Genomic DNA, 7,805 nt, shown 5'->3' with positions numbered 1-7,805 from the left:
CTGGGAAAAGAGAAATCATATGACATGTAAATAAAGAAAATATCTAATAAAAAAAATTAAGGGATTTTTATACAGTCACTTTCCAAATCAGAGGCTATCAGTGGCTTATTCTCAAATATTCTGGATTTTACTGAGATGACTGACTTCATGGATTTTGTAATGTGATACCAGATGAAACTCTAAGCCACCAAAGATGGCTCCCTACCTATCCCTTTACTCCACCTATAGGATCTTAATGTGAATGTGAATGGGTCTACCCTACAGAAGGGCGGATAGCTAACCTCCTCCGTCTTTATCGCTCAGGGGAATGTAAGTATACTCACTCTGCTTAGGTAGACTGCTTCACTTTCCTATGTCCTATCTCCACATAAGGGTGTACGTGCCTAATAAGCTGGGACACCCTTGAAATTAAATCTCTGTTTCATGTTGCATTGCATAAAACATGTTAGAGAAAAGGTACCAAATTATTAAGATATGCCTTAGTAAAATCCAATTTCAAGCTTCTTTTGTAGGAAATTTTAATCTTGTTTTCTGAGGATATAAATTAGTATAGACCCTATCTTTGTCACTGGCCTGGAGCTAATTTATTATTTTAACATTCTTTTGACTCCAAGCACACATTTTTCTAACAAATGTCTACTATAGCAACAAAATTATGTATTATGAATTTCATGAGATTCTTTTCTTTTTAATGTAATGAAATCTTCTCAATGATTTTCCTTCAATCCATTTTTGTTATTTATAGTGTGAAACCAAGTTTGTTTTTTCCCATTTATAATACATGCATGCACTTGGATTTATTGGCTCTGATATGTTTTAGATAGTGAACTGTGTCAAGAAATGTTGTGACAAAACCAACATAACTCCACACACTGCAAAAAAAGTTACAGATACTTAGAAGTAAAATACAAACTTATAAAACAAAGAGAAAAATATTTATCACCTTAGGCATGGAAATGCCTCTCTATGTACAATATCAAAGACACAATGCATGAAAAAAATCATTGATAAAGACCTTCATTCAAATAATTTTAAGCTGATCTTAAAATAGCATGAGAAGACAGTTGTGAGCTGGCAGCTCACTGGGGAAAATATGTTTGATGTTATGTGTATGAGTGTTTTGACTGCCTGTATAGCTGTGCACAATGTGCATTACTGATGCCTTTGGAGGTCAGCAGAGGGTTTCAGATCCTCCAGGACAGATGTTATGGATTGGTGAGCTAGAAGTCAAACTCAGAACCCTGAGAAGTAGCTTAACACCTGAGCAATCTCTTCAGCCTCATAAAAAAAAAAAAAGTAAAGTATTTATCTTATGAGCATAATAGCCTGAATTCAATCCCTCCCTGACAGAAAGCTAAATTAAGTGGCATAGTCTTGTAATCCCAGCCCTGAAGAGGCTGAGACAGGCAAATCCCTGGGCTTCTCTATGCAAACAGCCTTGCCTACTTGTCCTAGGCTAATAAGAAACCCTGATTCAAAAACAATGTGGAAGGCACATGGGGAGCCTCTAGCACTCACTCATTATTAGACAGACATGCACATGTACAACACGCAGTCTGATGGAGATATGCTAACAGCAATCTGGAAACTCGGTGTTTATTCTGTACAGTGCCATTGAGAAGGACATGTGTTAGGTAATCTGCAGTCTCAGGTTATAGTCATCCATGAGGAGGAAGCCGAAGTTAATAGTTTCTAAATACCCTGGTGTTAGCTGAAAGTTAACCACTGATGAGCACTGGACCCAGACCAGTAGAAGGTTTTACCATTTCCATTTCCATGCTCCTGTGTGGAGAGCTTTGGGGACCACTTGACAGGAATCTTACATTGGACAAGGACAAAGAAATGGTCTTCAGTCAGGAATCTGACATTAGGCCATGACAAGGAAGTAAGCTCAGGCAGGAATCTAATTTTAAGCTAGGACAGGGAAGTAAGTTCAGGCAGGAATCTTATTTTTAGGGTGGAACAAAAGAAGTAGGCTTTCAGCAAGAATCTGATTTGGGGCTTGGACAAGGAAGTAGGCACAGATATTTTGGTCATCCTGACAAGCCCTTGGAAACAGCGATCTAAATGAGTGGTCATGGGACTTTGCTTCTTGCCTTGTTTGTTCCTTGACTATTTATGTTTATTGCCCTTATTACTTGCATGTATCTAAAATGGTATAAAAGCAGATTGGGAAAAAGTAAACCTGCCTTCAGTCTCAGAATTGACTGAGGCCATGCTGCAGTATTGTCTAATTGTCTGTTTCTTTTCAGTCCTTGCACCTGTACTGGAGAACCTGTTGACTGACTGTTGGGCACTCCTGGTCAATAATACACAATTCCCTCAGGACTTCATCTGATTCCCACACTAATTATTTTTCCCTCTTTAGCAATAATTCTTGTGAATGCCTTCCAGGAAGACCTCTTTTACATGCCATGAAACTATGATAAAGTATAAAATTACAGAATCTTAGAAGTAGTAATACAAAATTATAAAACAAAGAGAAAAATATTTATCACCTTACTGAGTTTAAAATTGCATTAAAATGTACAACTTTAAACTAATAAACGTTTGTGTCTATATGAATAAATCTCTTTTAGTATATTCCAGACAAAGAAGAATTTTTCTCTCAGAGGGGGTTTTGTTTGCACAAAACTTATGTCAGCTGAAGGCAGGAAATGGTTATGAAACTGTTTATTTGAAATTTTTATGGTTTTGATTTTTAGAGAGAGAAAAAAGTTCATAGAGTGCAAACAAATCGATAAAATGCAGGGTGGATCCCACAAACCACTGTGCTTAAAGGTTGCCCATATTTCCATTATTTTATGCAAAAAAAAAAAAGTCAAATCAGTTCAAATTGAATTAAGATTGCATACTAAAAGAAAAGTAACAAGTTCTCAGGAAGGGATACCTGGTGACACATAACTTTTCCATTGGCTTCCTGCTTTACCACCAAAATGCACGCTTCACAAATGACGTGACACCATGGGAATGCCCTTCTGTGAAGTGACACCATGGGAAAGGCCTTCTGCTTTTCTCCTGGCCTCTGAAAATGTAAAAATGAGAAAGGCAAAAAATAAAACCGTCACTTTTAGACATTATTTCTTATTCAAAAACTCAAAGGATTCTGTGAATTATATAATAGGCTAGCCTAACAGGGTGCTGGATGTAAACTTAATGTAGGGAAATCAGATCTATTGATAAGATAACCAACATGCTTAGAAGGGAAAAACAGTTGAACAAAATACTCAAAACCTGTGAGATCCCTATAGATGACATTCATTAATCTTTACCAAGATGGAGTCCTGACGTCTCCACCCATGTCCCCCATTCTTTTACTACACAGCCCTGTCTTTATTACTTTACAATGTTTCCATTTTCCAGAGCAGCCAGGGAAGAAGACTGGAGATTAAGGAAGAGATTTTAGAGATCCTCCTTAGCTGGCTGCACCCTCCAGGGTGGAAGTGAGCGTAGATCTCATGTATAACCTCGGAGATAATTGTTAATAAGAACAAAAAAAAACATTTAAAGTCCCTCAAAGGAGTTTACTGATGAAGAGAACATAAATGTTCTCCTGTAGCCCAGATTTATAGTCAATAGCACTTGGACTCAACACAACTCAATAAACATTTATGGACAGTTTGTCTCAGTCATGACACAGTGTTTAATGTGAAAAATATACAGACGTCACCTCCTTAAGCATCAAGATCTGTCATGTGGGGGTGTATACATATATACATCACATGTATATGTCTGTATACAGAATAGCAACCTGAGGCAGAGAAATGTGTGCCCTGTGTAAGATATCCGAAAGGATGAGATAAGTGCTGGGTTTTTGTTTTTGTTTTGTTTTGTTTAAAAAGGAGAAAAAAAAACTAATGCATTATAAAAAAAATAAAGAAATATAAGAACAAAATTAATATTAATAATATTTTCCTCCTTACTCAACTATACATGCATCCTTAAAGGCATTTCTCTGTGTTTCTCTCCGATTTATGGACGTCTGCGTCATAGTTGAGACTCTTTGGGGTCCAGGTGGTCTGTAGTTCCTTTGTAAAGCACGAGGCGTGATACAAATGTGGTCTGGTGACTGTAGAAACTGTAATCAAGAGACAAGACCTTGGAGGAATGTCCTCCCAGGCAAAACAAGGCCACATGGACAGGAAGGGAGGAAGGAAGAAGTCAGATAAGCCGATAAAAAGATGCTATTCGCAGGGTTATGTGGAAGAACTCACAAAAGTGTTCAAAAGATACTATTTTTCTTTAAAATTCTGCTTGCAATGCTATCTCTAGTAGATAGCTAAGCAATATATAAGCTGCAGTAGGAAAAATGAAAACTATTAGTGGTTGAAGTGAACCCAGACTCTTGGGCTTCTGTCTATCATGGCCCTTCCTTTCCAGGTCCTTCTGATGCTCACAGCTGCTTTGGCAGAAGCCTCTGTTAGATGAGGAAGTAGTCCCTGTAAGTGTGCACTACAGAACTGAGAAATCCTACATTTCACAGCTACTTGGGGAGGATTAGAGGGTAAAGTATTTAGTATCTAGAGTAGGTTAAGGGGTCACACTGAGAAAAGCCAGGACGAAAATCTTCATCAGACTCTGGCAGTAAGTCATAAAGTGAGAGGGAACATTTGAACATAGGGAGAGCAGAGGAAAACAGAAATGGAGGCAGGGCATCTCTACTCTAGGACATGAAAGAGACCTGGGATGGGGAGTGGGGGACACCACAGTGTAGTTATGGAGCTGACTCTAACTAAATTTCTTAGCAATGGAGGATATGGATCCTGAAGTGGCTACTTCCTGTAGCCAGGTAGGACTCCCAGTGGCGGGATAAGGACAGCAACCTACCCACAAATCCTTTGACCTAAAATATGTCCTGCCTACAAGATATGCAGGAACAAAGAGCAGACACTGAGAGCATGGCCAACCAATGACTAGCCCAACCTGAGACCCATCCCATGGGCAAAAACCAAACCCTGATTCTATTAATGATACTCTGTTATGGTTGCAGATAGGAGCCTAGCAAAATTGTCTTCTGAGAGGCTCCACCGAACAGCTGACAGAAACAAATGGAGCTCAGTAGTCTTGTAAAACGTGTCTAGGGAAGGATTGAGGGACCCAAAGAGGGTAGGGACTCCACAAAAAGACCAAGAGAGTCAACTAACCTGGTCCCTTGGTGGCTCCCAGAGACTGAACTACCAACCAAAGAGTGAGCATGGGCTGAACCTAGGCCACCCACACATATGTAACAGATATGCAGCTTGGTTTTCATGCAAGTCTCTCAATAACTGGAGCAAGGAATGTGTTGCCTGCCTGTGGATCCTGTTCCCCTAACTGAGCTACCTTGTCTGGGCTCAGTGAAAGAGGATGTGCCTAGTCCTCTAGTGACTGATGTGAGGGATGATGATTACCTTTGGGGGGCTACCCCTTCTCAGACGAGAAGGGAGGGGGAATGCAGGAAGGAGCTACAATGTGGGAGGACTGATACTGGGATATAAAGTGAATAGACTAATTAATTTACAAAAAAGAAAGAAGAGCCATTATCAGCCAGGTGTGGTGGCACATGCCTTTAGTCCCAGTTCTCAAGAGGCAGTGGCAAGTGGATCTCTGAACTCTGGTCTACAAAGTGAGTTCCAGGTCAACCGGGGATACACGGAGAAACCCTGTCTTAACTAAACAAAACAATAGTCATTAAGAAAAAAAAAAAAAGCTATGATCAAGTAAAAAACAAAAAACAAAAACTTCCCTTTCCCTTCCTTAAGATTCTCAATATAGGCTTTTTGCCAAGATGAAAATCGAAGAACGAAGCTCCTGCCCCTCCCAAAGCCGAAGCCAAAGAGAAGGCCTTGAAAGCTAGGCAATGCTGAAAGGGGTCCTCAGCCACAAAAAGAAGATCCAAACAGCACCCATTTTGCAGCTCCGGAGGCAGCCAAAATATCCTCAAAAGAGTGTGCCCAGGAGAAACAAGCTTGACCATTGTGCTATCATCAAATGCCCACTGACCACTGAGTTCGCTATAAAGAAAATAGAGAATAACAACACACTTGTGTTCATTGTAAATGAACACAATTGTGCCAACAAGCACCAGATCAAACAGGCCAGGAAGAAATTCTGTGACAGTGATGTGGCCTGATAAGGCCTGATGGAGAGAGAAGAAAACGTATGCTCACTTGGCTCCTGATTATGATGCTCTAGATGTTGCCAACAAGATTGGGATCCTCTAAACTGAGTTCAGATAGATAATTCTAAATACACACTTTTTTTTCACCATTAAAAAAAAAAAAGATACTCAAATAGGGCTGGAGAGATGGCTCAGAGGTTAAGAGCACTGACTCTCCTCCAGAGGTCCTGAGTTCAATTCTCAGCAACCACGTGTAATGGGATCTGACACCCTCTTCTGGTGTGTCTGAAGACAGCTCCAGTGTAGAGTACTCATATACATAAAATAAAGACATAATATTTTTTTAAAAATCCTCAATATAAAACTTGAAAAGACAATGGTTTGACTTCCACCATTAGTGGTCTCTAAGCACTGGAGTTTGAAATTCTGCTACCAACATTTTCCTGGATGGTGGATAAGTTAGGAAATATCTGTGTATAACCATACTCACCATACACATCTTTACAAGAGTAATGTTATACTGGATGTGCAATTTGCTACTGGTTTTAGTCACACTGAGTAGGTTGTAGCATTTATATTGAATGACTGAAGAAAATATGAACTGAGGATAACTATAAAAATAATCTATATGTCATCTGGAGTAAAATCAGTCCCACAAGAAGTTATGTGAGTTCAAAATGTTACACACCATCCAATGTCATTTCAAGGATCTGAATTAGCTTCAAGCTGGAGGTAGTGCCTAAGACTTAAAGTAGAGTAGAATTTCCAACAGGCTAAAAATTGTAGAAGGAGGTACCCCAGATGGAGCAAGTGATAAAGAATGTTTCAAAAGATACAGTAGAAGAGAAACAGAGTATGCAGGAGAAAACAGACATTAACTGCAGGGCTTTATGTTAGAGAGAGATGGGCAATGGGAAGCCAGGAGTTGTTCAGAAAAGAAGCTGAAAGTCTTCTGAGTTTAGATGATGCTTGAGTCAAAGGAGAAAAACATCTACAAAGAAGAGATAAGGCCAAGGGAGGGGGATGGTGGGTCACCTAGGTTTGTTTTGGGAAAGGGAGAAGAAAAAAAGATATTTTGAAAAGAATCAAAAGAACATTGTTTACTTAAAGATAAAGAGCAGTTATTTTAGAATGCATATGTAAGAATATAAAAGAATTCCACAGATTCATATGCTTGACTGTTGCTCTCCAAATGGTGGTACTACTTGTAAAGTTCTGGAAACCTCAGGAGGTAGGGCCAGGCTCCAGGAGATAAGTCATTGAGGGGACTAGATGGGGGGAGAGGATGGGTTATTGAAAGTATTGTGCTTATGGCTCCTTGTCTCCATTTCTGCTTCCTCTGGGCTCTGAAGTGAACATGACTCCTCTGACACACAGTCCTGGCATGATGTTCTGCATAAGTGCATGGAGCTAAGTAACCATGGGCTGAAAACTCTGTGAGCCTCCTTCCCTTAAGTTGTTCCTTCCATCAAGTTTGAGCACAGTAATATAAAACCTAATACAGAAGAGAATCCAAAGGAGAACATTTTGCTGAAGCAGTTAGACACAGAGAGACTAGAAGACTGTCAACACAGCAGTTTGCAAATAATAAAAGATGGTATTTTAGGGTTATACTGCTGTGAAAAGACACCATGACCAAGGCAACACTTATAAGTGACAACCTTTCATTGGGGCTGGCTTACAGACTCAGAGGTTGAATCCATTA

The 7,805-nt window shown here is 39.6% G+C and overlaps 1 long non-coding RNA gene across 1 annotated transcript in view; it reads left to right on the top strand.

Moving 5' to 3' along the window:
- LOC116098024 overlaps positions 1-2,347 on the top strand; it is a 3,131-nt gene extending 784 nt beyond the window's left edge. The window contains exons 2-3 of the long non-coding RNA XR_004121670.1: positions 229-309; positions 2,253-2,347. This is a non-coding gene — a long non-coding RNA (uncharacterized LOC116098024). The remainder of the gene's footprint in view (positions 1-228; positions 310-2,252) is intronic.
- Positions 2,348-7,805: the final 5,458 nt, after the last annotated feature.

The sequence above is a fragment of the Mastomys coucha genome, unplaced genomic scaffold (genome assembly GCF_008632895.1).
Source record: "Mastomys coucha isolate ucsf_1 unplaced genomic scaffold, UCSF_Mcou_1 pScaffold20, whole genome shotgun sequence".
NCBI classification, from domain to species: Eukaryota; Metazoa; Chordata; class Mammalia; order Rodentia; family Muridae; genus Mastomys; species Mastomys coucha.
The sequence above is the reverse complement of the archived record's forward strand: the minus strand, read 5'-3'. Positions and strand labels throughout refer to the sequence as shown.